The sequence below is a fragment of the Parasteatoda tepidariorum genome, chromosome 2 (assembly GCF_982258835.1).
Source record: "Parasteatoda tepidariorum strain Cologne lab strain chromosome 2, Ptep-v5.0, whole genome shotgun sequence".
Lineage (NCBI taxonomy): Eukaryota > Metazoa > Arthropoda > Arachnida > Araneae > Theridiidae > Parasteatoda > Parasteatoda tepidariorum.
The window spans coordinates 68,925,204-68,942,969 of NC_141756.1; the positions used below are offsets into that span (position 1 = coordinate 68,925,204).

At 29.3% G+C, this 17,766-nt stretch overlaps 1 long non-coding RNA gene across 2 annotated transcripts in view; it reads right to left on the minus strand.

Moving 5' to 3' along the window:
- Nucleotides 1–17,766, minus strand: part of LOC147815833 (uncharacterized) — a 376,705-nt gene that overhangs the window by 116,024 nt on the left and 242,915 nt on the right. The gene's annotated exons all lie outside the window — the stretch shown is intronic.

Genomic DNA, 17,766 nt, shown 5'->3' on the forward strand with positions numbered 1-17,766 from the left:
TACGACTTGGTCTCCTGATCTTGGTTTAGTTTGTCTATGTCAAGCAATAAACGAACAGCTTGAATAATTAATCCATAATGTTAACAGTATAGGGTTTTATGTGGAATAGCATATTGCTTAAATGGTCTTTGGAATTTTCTGGTATGCACGCACCCCTTTGTAGAAAATTATAATTATCATTGTACATAAATGTTGTTAAATTTCATTGATGTTGTTGTTTTTTCTTATGCCACTAGCCAATACCAGCAAGCCTGCTATGGGAAACCAAGAGAATTAAAGGCAGAGGAGATGGTTTCTTGTTTTTCACTGGCGCCATCTATTGCCAAGAATACGATTTCAGCCACACACGCGTCACAACCCGTTTTACAGGGAAGACCTATTCATACTCCATTCATTCATTTATCCACAGATTGGAATTTTGGCCTAAGCCAGAGAACGATCAATCTCTAATTTAGTACCTCTAGAGGCATTGATCTGTTATGGGAACTTGGAAGACTTTGTGACCTCGACGAATTTAACGTGCATCAGTCACCATTTAATACACGAGGATCTTTCGGCCGGCGGGATTCGAACTCACGAACATGCGTCCAGCCAACTAGGTTATACCGGCCCATATTTCATTGGTACAAAGTTGAATTGGCTTGGTTGATTTTCGACTCTTTGGTATAAATCTTTAACTTAAAAAAAAGAGGGCAAAACCTATTAGGCAACTTATAGTCTGGGATGCGATGTCTAATCAACAAAACGAAGACTAGACACGACTAGAAAGTGACTCAACAATGTTCAAAATATTACTCAATAATGAAATAGCATTGTCCTTTCCTGCCGTGCTCCATTTCGAATAACTCTGAACTCTCAACACTTAACGGCCAAATTTTTTTCATTGGCACCATTTTATTGCACAAATGGTGCTAAATTAAAATCTTGCATGAAATCTATGAACATCATTTTTAATTCCTATTTTCGTTACGTCGTACTAGAGCTGCACAATGGGCTATTGGCGATGGTCTGGGAAACACCCCTGGGGATGATCCGAAGACATGCCATCACGATTTTGAACCTCTGCAGAGGGGATGGCACCCCCGCTTCGGTAGACCGACGACCTGCACGCGAAGTCGAGCACTTTACGGTAGAACAATTTAACGAGGACCAATACCACACGCCCTCGGTCCCTACGCAGACTGATCCAAGTGGTCACCCACCCGCACACTGACCGCAGCCAGTGATGCTTGACTTCGGTGATCTGCTGGGAGCCGTGTCTTAACGATCAGTCCACTGCAGGACAATTCCTATCATTAGAGTCATAGAATGTGAACAATATTATTATGATATAAAAAAATAATAATATTATTATTTTTAAGAAAAAAACACACACAGCAAAGTACTTACAATTACGAAGTATTTATAAACTCTACATTAAAGCGCTTTTACATAACATGAATATTTTGCAACGGGAGTTCAATGTAAATAAAAAATCACATAAGACTTAATAAATTATATTTATTTCTGAAAGCAAAAGCAGATCCATTTCTGACCCAAATCCGATGAAAAGCAGTAACATTCCAAAACACATGCGCCCAAATATATAAATGCAAATCAGACGAGGGAAAAAAAAAGTAAAGAGAAAGTATTTGCATATAATCAATATTAGAGTCACAAATATGGTGCTTGAATACATACCAGGAAAAAAAAAAAGATATGTATATGCGTCATTTTTATTTCTAAGAAAAAGGATATATTTTGAAGAGTAAAGTATATTCCACATACCTGCTATTTTGTAGTAAATATGGTGAATAGAGCATAAAAGATAAACATTATTGGAATTGATTCTAACATATCTAAGAATTTACGAATAGGATAAAGAAAATTTCTGGAATGTCATTTTTCGGGGGGAAATAAAAGTATTTGTGATAGCGAGTGAAAGTAAAAATATCCATTTCTATTTTCTGTAAATAGCTTGATACTTAATTTTTTTTCTTTTAAAAAATAGTATTGATTGAGGTATCCGACTAGATTCGTCACATTTTTTTAAAAACAGCCTTAATTAAAATTTTAGTTTTATTTCTGATCAGCAGGGGTCCTAACATTATTAACCTAAAGAAAACTCTGAAAATTTAAATTCTCTTTACAAAATGGAGGCAAATTTAAGTATAAAAACTGCTAATTTTTTATGACACGCTGACAGCGCTACAACAAATTGTAATGAATAAGTATCAAAATAATTTTTTTCTGGATCAAAAACATGACTAACTGGGTTGTGAACTAAATTTTTTAAGCAATTTCACGCATATAATGAAATGGAACTAAATATATTGTTCAGTATAGATTTTTTCCAAGAAAAATTCAAAACATTCTTACTTAAAATAAGATAAATGTAATAAATCCACATTTAGACCTTAGCTTATAGTTCAAAACCTAGCTTATGATGCACAATATCCATATACAAAGTTTCAAAGAACTCTATAATAAGTGTTTTTTTAAAAATATTTGTTAGCGTAAAAGAGATCTTCACAAAATCTACGTCTTTTTGATAACGCAATTGAAGTATGCAATTGTTATTTAGTTTCGTCTGTCAGCAACCGAAAAAACAACTAAGACTTCTATTCTAATGATCAGTGAACAAAAATTTGAAGCGATATAGAATGCTAATTAACAAAAGTTCATAAACACTCAATAGAAAAAAATTGGCTGGGATAGCCTGGTTGGTAGGGCGCTGGACTCACGTTCTTGAGAACGAGAGTCTGAACCCAGCAGGCCGAAGACCTGCAATATAGCAAATGGTGAATACCTTTTCTACTGCACCTCCCTGAACTTCGTTCCTAGATGACTATTATCGTTCTACAAAGCATAAGGAAAAGAATGTGACCAATCACAACGTTTAATTATAGAGTTGTACAGTGCGCGAAATATAAAAATGAACCATCCTAAATAACTTTTGATCTAATGATCGGATCATCATGTCCTAGGACTCAATCTTAATGGTACAAGAGAGTGACGTATTTCACTATATATCAAGAAGAAAATTAAAACCTTTTTGTACACAATTATACAATTCGCTTAGCCAAATATAATTCCATTCAAAAGACAATTCCATGCAAACAAAGATAATTCTATGCTTTTAGTATGTATTTATTATTTTTCATTACTTTATGTAATGATAGGCGAAAAACTTTTGAATTGTAAGGTACACAATTTTTTAAATCATTTTAAAGCATGCAATTTTAAATGGCAAAATACAAAATTTGAGTTAAAACGGTTCAATAGTTGCATTTTTAATGAAGTATTTTGTATAAAAGTCGCCTACAAATAGTATAGTTTAAGAATCGAATGTGCAATTATGTTAGAAATAAGACAAGATAAGTCAAAATCCTTATGGGTTCTCTCCTTTGTGCAACAATTGCATGTAATTTGTACGAAATTTGAACAAAATTTGAAATTTCTCCAGCAAATTTGAAATAATAATTTAATTCATATAACAATGCAGGCCAAAGGCATAATACACATACATAGTTTTCAATTAAATAAAAAATATAGTATATAGAAAAGTATATAGATTATACTATAGAATGTTTAAAAACTCTAACATATTATTTTTGTCTTAAATCTTAATTAATTTACGTATGTGTTTGAATTATTCGTTTTTCATATGTTAAAAAAATTATGATAAAAATGCTATCTTCAATCAAAACATTCAACTACCACAAGGAGAAAAAAATTGGTAAAATTACCGCACTGTATGATAATGGCATTTTTGGTTAATTTCATTTGGGAATTTTTCTGTTCATATGGTAATGATTTATCGGAAATTCTGGTTTTCAAAATTATAGTTCTTATTACTGCACATTTAGAAAGAAAAAAAATACAGAACTGAAAAGAAAATTTTACCGAGTAAATGGTTTTTATGCCATGCTTTAAAAAATCATGCTAAAACTACCAAATTTTATCACAGATTTTTATTTTATTTATTTTGCCATATTTTTTTGTAATTTTCAAAAAAAGTATAATCAACTTGTTTCTTTAAAAATTACCAAGCTTTTTGGTCTTAACTTAGAGGTAGAAGCACGGTAAAGTTGATCCTATTCTGGTAATTTTGATCATATTTTTTTTCTCAGTGTATATACATCGGCAAGAGTAATCCTTTGGTAATCCTTTAAATTCTCCTATAAATGATTAATAAACCGATTACAGTGACATATAGCGATTATAATTATAGATTCAATATCAAGGCGTTGATTGTAAAAAAGTATAATTAAAGATCTTCAAATCATTTTATTTGGTGATATCATACTAGTTTAAATAATAAAATTAACAATAAATCATTAAAATTTGGTTTGTATTAAAATATATTGAAGGTACTTCATAAAAAATAGAAAACTTTTTTCATTTTGAAATGATCCAACGGCCGACTAATAATACTCAATCGGGGGTGTAATACGATTTTTTTTCTATTAATAACTAATTTTAATTATAACCTTAAGCGTGTCGCGGTGGATCAGGAAGTAGAACGTTCTCCTCCTAATGAAGTGATCCAGGTTTGAATCCCAGCGGTGTCAGGTTTGTACATTTCCGCTCTCGGTTCACACCAAGATGTTGACATAAAATATTTTCAGTGGTAGACGGACTATGGGTTAGAATTCCCTTGTCATCGGACTGACCGTGGGAGGTTTCAGTGGTTTTCCGCTCTGTGCTACGCTAAATGCGGGTTAGTCCCATCAAAAAATCCTCAACGAAGGCTATTTTTTCTCAATGATTGATCTAGGAATTCTTTTGTCTTCTGGAATGGGTTCAAAATTACAAGGCTACGAAGTTGAGCATTGATTGTAGTAAACTCAGAATCGAGTCGGGTTTTCATCACTGATTATAAAATAAAATAAAACCTTAAGCGTGACGAGGTAGTCCAAGGGATAGAGCTAATGAGCTGCCCCAGGTTCGAAACCCAGAGGTGGTTGGTTGTTATGAATTCAGATCCCCATTTGTACTGACCACAATGCAGTGCTGACGTAAAATATTGTCAGTGGTAGACAGATCATGGATTAGAATCACTTTGTCATCGGGCTGGACGTGAGATATTTTTGTGGTTTTCCTCTCCATGCAGCGCAAATACTGGTTAAATGTGAGTTGAAAATTTATAGTTTTAAACACAGAATTGGGTCGGCTGTTCAACGCCGATTATAATATATCAAACTCCCTCTCTCTCTCAAAAGAACTCTTAAAGAGCGAAGCGGCTGATCGAGCAGACCAATAGATCTAATTTTATATTAGCTTACACACATTATGCGTACAAAATATAGGAAATGCTAAATAATGTTTTACGATGATGACTTTCTGACTATACAGGCTTTCATTTTTAGCCACTGACAAAACTTGAACTCTTATTATTCCGAATTCATAAATCTATTTTCATTATTATACTAGCGTTCACTTTACTGATATTACAGAGATGTACTACACTGGTGAAAACAATCCCGAATTTAGCTATCTCCTTTTATGTGTCTGGATTCAGACGAGGAAGGAGATGGAAAAAAAACATAAACGAGTGGTGACATTTATGCTTTTAATGAAAAATCACACAGATTACTTAGAAGCGTTGGATTGCTATAAAACACTTTGCTGTAGTAATTGCTTCCTGTTAATGCAGCATGTGCCAAGGAAGTAGAAAAAGGAAAAACGAATTTATTTCCGTTGAGTGATAATTTGTTTTTGTAATCTTCAAATACTCGAAAGGGTCCTTCTTTGCATTGGAATGCTTATAGGTTGAGATGTTGAAACAAAAGTTACAAGATTTGAAGTTACAAGATAGTTACAAGATTTGAAACGTCTATTCTGTTGGTGCTATGAATAGAACGAATCAATCTTGAAGTATAGAGAGTTTTCTGCATTTACTATTTTTCTGTATTTACTATTTTCTGTATTTTAGGCTACTGCTAAGCACTTCGCTGTAGTAATTGCTTCCTGGCATCATGTGCCGAAGAAGTAGAAAAAGGAACAACGAATTTATTTCCGTTGAGTGATAATTTGTTTTTGTAATCTTCAAATACTTGAAAAGGTCCTTTTTTAGCATTGAAATGCTTATAGGTTGAGTTGTTGGAACAAAAGTACAAGATTTGAAGTTACAAGATATTTACAATATTTGAAGTGCCTATTCTGTTGGTGCTATGAATAGAACGAATCAATTTTGGGGTTGTTGTTAAATCTTTAAGTATAGAAAGTCTTCTGCATTTACTATTTTTCTCTATTCACTATTTTCTGTATTTTAGGCAACTATAAAACACTTCGCTGTAGTAATTGCTTCCTATTTAGGCAGCATGTGCCAAGGAAGTAAGAAAAAGAAGAACGAATTTATTTTTGTTGATCAATAATTTGTTTCCATAATCTTCAATTATTTGAAAAGGTTCTTCTTTGCAATGGAACAACGGTTGAGATGTTGAAACAAAAGCAGGAAAGATAGTTTCAAGATTTAAAATACACCTTCTGCATGTGATTTGAATAGAATGAATAAATTTTGGGGTTTTTGTCTTAATCTTAAAGTATAGAAAGTTTTCTGTGTTTACAGTTTTTAGCAAGAAATTTGTCTTTCAAATATTTGTTTCAAGAACATCAAATCATGATAAAATTGGCACTTGGAAATAAATTTCTAATTTTTAAGTTTAAACTTTAATTGATACATATATTTACCGACAAAGTATGAAACACCATCCATCTATTCTATAGAATGCTTAGGTAATGTGTATAATGTCAAACATTTTTGCCAAAAGTATAAAACAGGAAAATTATTACATACTTTCCCTCGTCATTGTATATATACAGCTAGGCATTCTATATAATGACAAAAGATAATTAGTCAAAGTATAAAAAAATTTGGCTAATCAGGCAAAGGTCTTGATAAGGCTTATTATAAATTACGTGCATTCCTCAAAAATACAAATGTTATTCTGAAATAAAAATGAGAGTATTATGCCATTAAAAAAGTTTATTCAAAATACGTTAAGAAAAATGAAAGTAATATAAAACAAAATTATAAAAACAAAATTATAAAACAAAATTGATGCCTTTCTTATTTTATAACCGTCGTTGAACAGCCGACCCAATTCTGAGTTTACGACATTCAATGTTCAACTCCGTAGCCTTGTAATTTCGAATATCCAGAAGACAAGCGAGCTGATCTTACCTTCGTGGAGGACTTTTGATGGAACTAACCCGCATTTGAGTTACATGGAGAGGAAAACATCTCACGGTTATCCTGACGGTAAAGGGACTCTAACCCTTGATCCGTCTACCACTGAAAATATTTTACGTCAGAATGGTACGAGCTGGTTGCGGAATTCGTATCAACCAGCTATGGATGGGATTACGAATCCGTTTTACCTCATTGGGAGGCGTATATTTCGTATTATTATTATTATTATTATACATTATACATTCGGCGCATATTTTATATCATACAATATTATTTTGCTTACTAAATTATATATTTAACGAAAGGCTCTTTCTCACACTTAATTCACATCCTGTCTTTTAATCTGTTTTTAGTTCAAGTATGCATTTATTAACATCGTATATATAAATATATATATATATCTATCTATCTATCTATATCTATCTATCTATCTATCTATCTATCTATCTATCTATCTATCTATCTATCTATCTATCTATCTATCTATATATATATATATATATATATATATATATATATATATATATATATATATATATATATATATATATATATATATATATATATATATATATATATATATATATATATATATATATATATATATATGCAGTGGAGGCCAAAAATGTGGACACTTTTTGAAAGTTTCCTGTTTTTCAACTTTGTGTGCTTGTAGAATATATTAATTTTCACTTAAATACAAACGTTTAGATATCAAATTGAAGGTAATTTAATGAAAAATTTAAGAATAAATACAGTATTACAATATCTGTATTACAAAAAGAGTTATGCAATTAATAGTCAGATCTATCTTAGATTTGCATTTTTATAAAGTGATACTTACACAATCAATACTTAGTAGGATAACCCTTAATTTTTAAGACAGCTTCACAGCGTCTTTTCATCGAGTGAACGAGTGTTTGGAGTTCATATTTCGTAATCACATGGTGCCAAGAATCAATTATAGCTTCAATAAGTTGTCTTTTATTGGATGGACGTTTTTTTCGTACAGGAATTTTCAAACGTCGCCACAAATTTTCAATTGGATTGAGATCAAGGCAGTTTCCTGGCCATGGTAATATATCTATGCCTTTATTTTGAAACCATGCTTTGCATACTTTTGCTGTGTGGCATGGAGCTGAATCCTGCTGAAAAATAAATGGTGCGTTGTTGGAGAAGAGATCCCTGATGGAAGGTATCAATTTTGGCATCAGGGCAGTTTTGATGCATTTTTTGGCATTCAGGATGCCATCAATCACTTGAATTCGGCCCACACCATCTGCAGATATACATGCCCAAATCATGACATTTGTTGGATTTTTAGTAGTTGCTTCAATGCAATCAGGATGAAGCGCTTCACCTACTCTACGTCTCGCGTATTTTCTACCATCACTTCCAAAGAGCGATATTCTACTCTCATCATTCCAGATTACTTGCTTCCATTGATTTTCTGACCATTTAATGTGTTCTTTTGCCGACAAAACTCGTTTTTCGCGTTGCTTTTGATTTAATTATGGTTTTTTCCTTGGAATTCTAGCTTGTAGTTCAAATCCTGATAAGCTTCCTCTTATTGTTCTTGAACTTACTGCAATACCAGCTGCATTCATTTCACATCTAATGGCATCTGATGACATTTTTCTATCTTGAAGGCATAGCCATTTAATTTTTCTATCGGTAGTAGCACTTGTGCATTTTTTTCGGCCTGATTTGGCATCCTGAATGCCAAAAAATACATCGAAACTGTCCTGAAACCAAAATTGATACCTTCCATCAGGGATCTCTTCCCCAACAACAAACCATTTATTTTTCAGCAGGATTCAGCTCCATGCCACACAGCAAAAGTATGCAAAGCATGGTTTCAAAATAAAGGCATAGATATATTTCCATGGCCAGGAAACTGCCTTGATCTCAATCCAATTGAAAATTTGTGGCAACGTTTGAAAATTCTTGTACGAAAAAAACGTCCATCCAATAAAAGACAACTTATTGAAGCTATAATTGATTCTTGGCACCATGTGATTACGAAATATGAACTCCAAACACTCGTTCACTCGATGAAAAGACGCTGTGAAGCGGTCTTAAAAATTAATGTTTATCCTTCTAAGTATTGATTGTGTAAGTATCACTTTAAAAAAATGCAAATCTAAGATAGATCTTACTATTAATTGCATAACTTTTTTTGTAATACAGATATTGTAATACTGTATTTATTATTAAATTTTACATTATATTACCTTCAATTTGATATATAAACGTTTGTATTTAAGTGAAAATTAATATATTATACAAGCAAGCAAAGTTGAAAAACATGAAACTTTCAAAAAGTGTCCACACTTTTGGTCACCACTGTATATATATATATATATATATATATATATATATATATATATATATATATATATATATATATATATATATATATATATATATATATATATATATATATATATATATATATATATATATATATATATATATATATATATATATATATATGTAATATTGGCGCAAAAATTGTCATAGACGAAACTGCGCCACTTCTATTTTCATCTATGAAATATTCATTATTTAATCAATCAATCAATCAATTATCCAATGAATCAATATTTCATAATCAGCCAAAATGCTTCATGATTGAAGCATTTTAGCTGATTATGAAATAACCTCTAGAAAGAGTTCACAAGAGTGTATTTTCTCATCAGCTGTTATGTTTCAATTTAACTTCCACTTCTCGAAACTTAGGATGTTTTAATTTAGTGTAGAAAAAAATATAAAGTCGTTTAGATATGGAAGAGAATATTTATGGTGAGAAGAAAGGATAGAACAAAGTCATGTTACACCCCATAACAGCTAACAATAAAGTTCGTGGTTTAGTAGTTCTATATTTGTAAAAGCAAAATGTCAAGATATATATTTTCGGAATAAATGACTGCACGATACGTTAAACTGCCATTTATACACTCCTCACACAGTAAAATTAAAATTATTCTATCTCGAAAACAACGTATTAATTTCATTTTGAATGGCAAAAGTGTTCTAAAACCTAGTAATAAAATATGATGTTAAGCCATAAAAGCAATATAAATGGAATCATTAATAAATCGCCCAGAAAATAATTTACAATTTTTAATTATAATGTACTTGAATGCAATCATTCCTTCAATCAATCATAAAACATTTTGGCTGAGTACGAAACAATCTCAAGAAACAATTCACAAGAGTGTATTTGCTCATCAGTTGTACCTTTCAATTTAACTTCCACTTCTCGAAACTTTGGATGTTTTAATTTAGTGTAACGAGTAGTGTAACGCCGTTTTGAGAAGGAAGGGAATATTTAAGGAGAAGAGAAAGGATAAAACAAAAGCATGTTACACTCCAGAACAGATAATAATGACGTACACTGCCAATTCGCACAACTTAATTTTGAACGGTTCCTTGTTTCCAATTCCCAATTTTCCCTCCTATCCCTTCAACGCGGGATAATCGCTTTCTCCTTGCTCATTGGACCAGGCAATTTTAATGAAAGAAAGCGATATTTTCTCCCGTTTTATTGCTCATGCTTAATGCCTTTGTGTTGCCAGAAATAGAATCGAAAAGTCGTCTGAAATTTTCTCTTAACGATGCGTGCTGTCTCGGCAGTGGTAGTCTTTACGAACTTGAAATAAAATATTTTCGGGCAAACTTGAAAATGGAGTGATGCAAAATAATATAGTATAGTTTGCATAAGGAAAATATCTATTTGATTTTTAAATTAGACAGACATCAAACACGCAGACGATGTTTACAATTTTTTGTTTTATTTGCTTAAGTTTCGTTTTCATATAATGGAAACTTCAAATTCGGTTTTAAATTATATCAACACAAAACTCAGTTTCTCCTTCAGACTAATAGGAATAAGATAGGCCGTACTTGTTTATAAAATTCAAATGTTATGGAACAAATTTCAAAAGGGTTATTATTTTGAAGACGGAAAGCAACTCGGAAGAAAATTTGATAGTTTTTCTAACGTAGGTGTAGAAATTTTTATATTTCTAATTTACTTTCTTAAAACGTCTCAAAGTTCTAAATGGTCTGAGTACTATGGTATAAACTTTTGATTTTAATACTGGCTTTCATTTACAAAAATAGAATTTATTATTTAATTTTTAAATTTTATGATTCATTATTAGAGTATGAAATGCGTATTTAAACCAAATAGTTGGAATAATAATTTTTACGTTATATTTATAAATAAATTATGAGTTGTTAATTTTTGTTCTGTTCACCATATATTTTTACAGAATCGAAAGGAGAGAGTTAAATGACTCAAGAGATGGAATTGCATTTTCAAACGGAAAGAACTTGAAATAAGGTAACTATGCAGTGTTGCAGAATAAGTTTGACAAGAAAAACAGAGTACTTCTGGGGTGCCATGAGTGTTTACCTAAAGTGGACAAAGCCCATAAAAGAGTATTTTTATTCAAGAAAAACAAAAGCCATTTTGTAATAAGTTATTGGTGGAATCATTTAAACTGTTCTGAATGTGGTAGCTTCTCAACTACAGTTAATGTCTGATTATTTTAAATACATAAAAAAAAATAATAAAGCAAAAAGGGGAAAAATAATAAAGCTATTTGTAGTAAAGCACTTTGACAAAGCTTCACATTGACTGCAATCTTTACCACACATTATCCACTAATGTAAAATATATTTATAGGTGATATGATTTGATTTTCTTGCAAAGAGAGAAAACACGTTTCGTGTTTAACGAAAGATTTTTTCTTTTGTTTACTAGAATGGGGCAATAGGGACATATCGCGTTAAACGCGTTTTGTGTTTGGAGAAACGATTTATTTTTCTTTACTAGAATGGGGCAATAGCGACACATCACTTTAAACGCGTTTCGTGGTTAGAGACTTTTTTGTTTCGTTTGCAAGAATTTATTTAGAAGATTGAAGCAATGACAACGTATCGCGTTAAACGCGTTTCGTGTTTAGAGAAATTATTTTTTTCTCCGATACTAAAACGGGGAAATGGAGACATCGCATTCTTTTCACTACGTAGAATATTACTTTTATAGATACGTGTTGTATTTGATCTTTTTTTATGCCTATTGGGTGTTGTGTAATTACTTCCCTTATGAACGAAATACGGATTCAGATTTCGATAACGGTTTTGTAACCCACTTGCTTAAATATTAGCGATAGCCTATTTAAGTGACTCATTATCTGTCTGCATTGTTGAATCGAATTCGAAAAATATATATGAAGGGGAGGAATTACAAAACCTCTGCATTTCAAAATTGGTTAATAACTAATCCAATGCTAAGTTAATACTATGTTTTTTTATAATTGAACTGCATTGTTTTATCTAAAAAAATATAAGTCTTATTTTTTTTTTTTTAAAAATATTAAGCTGTGAACTGAGTGATTTAGTATGTAGCATGACTTCTTTCCCCTATTTTAATGCATTATTTTAATAAAGGAGTAATAATGTATCAAAATAGATGGAAAAAGTAATTCTTTATACTAAAGTACTTACTTTACAGCTAAATATTTTTTAAAAAAAATTTGTCTTACATTTTTCTAGATAAAACAACGGAGAAAAATTATTATAAAAACTTATTTTTAAGTTTTATGTAAATTTTAGTTTTGCACTAATCCAAAAAATTATTTTATTTGTCTCAAAATTTTAAAATTTGCCATTTTTTTTGTTGCTTCGATTGAAGACAATAAAACGGAAGAAAATATTTTTAAAAAGATTGAAATGCAGCATAATATTTTAATTTATTATGCAATTTGGATTTATCTTAATTTAATTATGTTCTAGATTATCTTTGGTAATAGTTTACTAGAACATTAACTAACTGTCATTTTTCGCTCGAAATTAATATTCATTAAACATTAAAAGCTAATTTTATTCTCCGTAAATTAAACTAAATATTATGTATGACGTTCAGTTACCTTAATAATTAGTTTATGATAGTTTTGTGCTTTATAGTTTTGTACCTTTTTAAAATCATGTAAATATAATAAATAATAAATTTTATTAATATTTTTATTAATAATATGCCATACTTAAATTAATTATAATTTATAAACTGAACATTGGAAAAATATTTATCAACAAAAAATATTTTCTTTGGAGATAAACGCGCTAATTTTTACGTACGTAATTAATACTTGCGAAGAAAAATCTTTTGCCTTATTTTGGAGATTCTTGGAAACTATTATTATTCACATTTTAAAATTGTTCTTCAGGATTTTTCTATCAAAAAATACAGAATAATTATTAATAACATCAAAATAGTTTTCTTATGAATTAATAATTTCAAAAATGATGTATAAAAACGCATATTTCTATACGTAAAAAAAAAATTATATTTTCTCTTGTTTTGGAAATTTTTGGAAGCTTTATTATTCACATTTTAAAATAGTACTTCAGAATTTTTTTAATCAAAAAATACGAATTAATCATTGATAACAAAAAAGTTGTTATCTTATGAAACTATGACTTTCAAAAAGTGATGTATATAAACGCATATATATCAGGTGTTCTGTAAAGACCACTCTTAATAAGTTTTTTTTAAATCCATGTAAAAAAAACAAAGAAAATATGCTTTTTAAGAGTTACAAATAAATATTCAAGCAAAGAAAAACAACAAAAAAACACTACATAAATGTAATGAATCAATTCTGAGGAAAGTGAGCTTGGAAACATTAAAACCTGTTTCATTGTCTTATTAAACAATGATAGTTTGAAAGGTGATTATTAAAAAGATATTTCAGCTTTATCCTTCAAAATAACAAGTATTCATTATTTTTGTTTTTTATTTTTTAATACTAGCAGTTTGTCATACTTCGATTGCGTTTTCCTTTTATCTGGTTAAAATATCAAATTGCAATTCCTCATAATACTTTTTAGTATCTCTTTTTGACAAATAATTTAAAAATATATATTTAGGGCACTCTTTACGAAACACCTTGAATGCATAATTAGATTCGTGAATATTAAGAAACAATACACATTTATATTAAATACAAAAATGTTTTCAAAATAAGTTATTTAATTAAAAATTTTAAACTAATTTTTTTCTTCCAAAAGAGACTGTAGAGTTAGTCTATAGTTCAAAATAAAATAAATGATGTTAGCAAAAGCAACTTAAAATCAAACTTAAAAAAAAAAAAAAAAACAACTTTAAATCAACCAAAATAGTTTCATTATGTTGTGCTTTCTTCAATTTACTGCATTTGACACACAGTGATTGATTAATTGAAACTTCGTGATGAAAAAAAATATTTTCTTTTCGAAAATCAACTTTAAATCTAAATCATTACAGAATTCTTCAATACTTTCGAAAAGAATTTTTAAAGTTCCTAAAAACTAAGAGTAGCAAATATTTCCACCTTTTTTAATGCTGATTATTCCATAAATTTAACAGTTTTACAAAGTTCTTCTTCCATATTACAGTGATGACTACATCAAACATTCTTCGCTTAAAAAGAGAGGAAATTCCAAACGATTTTTATCCGTAACAATTTTTTTTTTATTCGTGCACCAAATTATCGTCTGCACGCAAATCATCGTTTTCAGCTTTGATTAAAACATTTCTTTCGCTTCATTCTCAAAAATAAAAATACATTTAAATCACAAAAAAAGAAAAAAAAATGGAATGAAAGTTTTCCTTTATAAAAGAGAAGGGCACTGGAATGAAAACATTTCACTTAAATCTTCCTCATCGTAATTCTTTTTCTTTTTTTTATTCTAACTTCTTACCAAAATGAGATTTTTCTTGAAGCTTTTATTTAAATTTGTCATTTGAAAGAGTAAAAATTGAATTTTTCCGGGACTAAATGTAACAGGAATGCGAAAACGAGGAGAAGATTTAATTTAAGAATCTGTCAGCTATTCATTATTAAGAATTCCTGCTGTACAAAGAATTCATTCATTTTTAAATCAAAGTCAGTATCAAGCGTCAGAAAAATATTTCTATTTAAACAGGAAAGTTTTTTTTCTGAATAATAGTATTTGTTTTTGAAAAGTGATACAAAATAAGTTACGTAACAAAAAACCCATATAACTGAAAAGAGATAAATCTAAAACAGTCTTCGTCTTAACTTCTATTGTTAGATAATATCTAAACAAAAAGTAGTAATTAAATAAATTTTATGAAATTTCTCTCTAGCTATCTTATTATATGAAATACTATTGCGTACATACGAAAGTAGATAGTTAAAAAACCTATGAAATTTCTTTTTCCAGTTGGCATCAACGAACTCAAAAATGAAATAACAAGCGATTGAGCCGTCACAGGTATAAAAAAGAAGAAGAAAAAAACATCTATTAAAAAAAGGCATCGACTAGCTAACAACGTTTACTAAGAAAAACAACATCGATCTTAAGAGTAAATAATTTACTTTTAAATATGTCGTTTCAATGACTATAAATGGAGCTTTAAACCATGTTTTTCTAGGGTGACATAATTTAATTCATTTTTTAATTTAATTTCATTCTTGCTGCATTTGCTAATTTAAAATTTACAATTGTGTACGTAAGTTTGTCTAAATTGTGTTACGTGTTCATCTGCAGGTGTTTTTGCTTATATAGTTACTGAAAGCTCCTTAGTTAACGTGCTGAATGCTTCTTGGTAAATATACAAGGCAAGCACCTGTAATGCTATTAACAGTTTCTTGGAATTATTACTAAGGAAATCTATGTACTCTTTGCTAAGTTTATTCCAGAAAATAATACTTGAAAAAAGAACTGCGTGAATTACTAGAAAAAACTCGGGAAATCCCATTCTAGAAAATTTTCTAGTAATGCTGCAATTTTTATAGTATATGTATTTAGATATATAAAAAAAGCGATGAAATTTTTTTTTCGTGTTTGGCTTTCGTGTAACTTTAAAATAGCATTTGTCTATTTTTCTAAGATTACGATGTTACATTGTAGTCATAAAATCCAGTTTTAAAATTGAAACTTAAATCGATCTTTTGTTTACATTTCTGAATTTTTAAATTTATAAATTTTGGATGTGAAGGAAATGAAACAATTTACAGAATGAATTATAATTTGCTATGTGAAAACTGATTGATTTAAAAAAAAATGGATGTGTTCGTTTTATTAGTTGTGAATAAAAGCTATTCACTATGGGTTTTTGCTTTTAAATACAAATTCACTAGAACATATTAGCAACTAAAAGTAAGCAGTATATTTATTTCATTATTTAAAAAAATATTTCGTTGTAATTGTAAACCTATTTGTAAGAAAAATCGTAATAAGTTTATCTTTTTATCAACTTAGTAAAAGGTTTAAGTGACTTTATATTACTTTTTTAATATTTTGGGGTGATTTTAGTATTTAACATAATAAAAAAAAATTAGAAAAATATTAGCAACTAAAAAATAAACAGTATATTTATTTCATTATTTCAAAAACAACACTGTTGTAATAACAAACTTATTTGCAACAAAAACCCTAATACGTTTCTCTTATTATCAACTTATTAAAAGGTTCAGATTAGTTTTTATTACTATTTCAACACTTCTGGGTAATTTTAATATGTAACATAAGAGCATAAAAAATTTTAAGAAAAAATATTAGCAACTGAAAAATAAACCGTATATTTATTTCATTATTTTAAAAATTATATCGTTGTAGTTGCAAACCTATTTGTAACAAAAACCCTGTAAAGTTTCTCTTATTATCAACTTACTAAAAGCAAGTTAGTTTTTATTACTATTTTAACACTTTGGGGTAATTTTAAAATGTAACATAACAGCATAAAAATTTTTAATAAAAATATTTTTTTTCTTATTTTTCTGGTCAACTTAGGTTTAAGAATAGCATTTAATCCAGAGAAATCTAAGTTACTTCCACGGTCAACACACAAAATAAGAGACAGGTTAGAAGGATTATAGACAGGTAAAACATAATAGAAAATAGACTAGTAAAAGAGAAAAGAATTTAAGAAAAAAAAAAAATATTTTAAAAAATTATATGAAATTATGTACAGGTGTATAAAAAAGTTGCAGAGGTATTAGAATTTCTGCCTACTCCTTAAAAGTGGCACTGCCTCAAGTCAAAGCAGACGATAGTTTTTCGTGAATCTTCTAAAATTAATTTGCAGTAGCGGCTGAGATAATTGTTCATTTCAGAACAGTATTTCAAAAATATTCACCGCAAAATTCCTTAGGTAGTTTCTCCAAAATTACTGATTCAAACATAAAATGTCAAGAAAAGTGCCTCGTAAAAAATAGTCGCATATTAATAAAAATTTGTTTAAAAAAAACACTCACGGGTAAGGTTTGTCATAAAAATATTTATTGCCACACTTTCCAGGAAGTCGCAGCATAAGGTTGAGTTATTAAAAACCTTTTATAATAAAAATGAAAAAAAAAATAACACAATATAAAACCGCAATATTTTTTTTTTTTTAAACTTTTGAAAGAAAAGTGAAACTTATTGAATTTGTAATATCCCCGCCGTGCGTTTTAGAATAAGAAAAAAAAGAAGCTTACTTTTTTATTAATTTTTTTTTATTCTATAAAAGTTAAAAATAGTGTGGGAAATAAAACGAGCGATAAAATTCATGCTCTTGCATATATAAC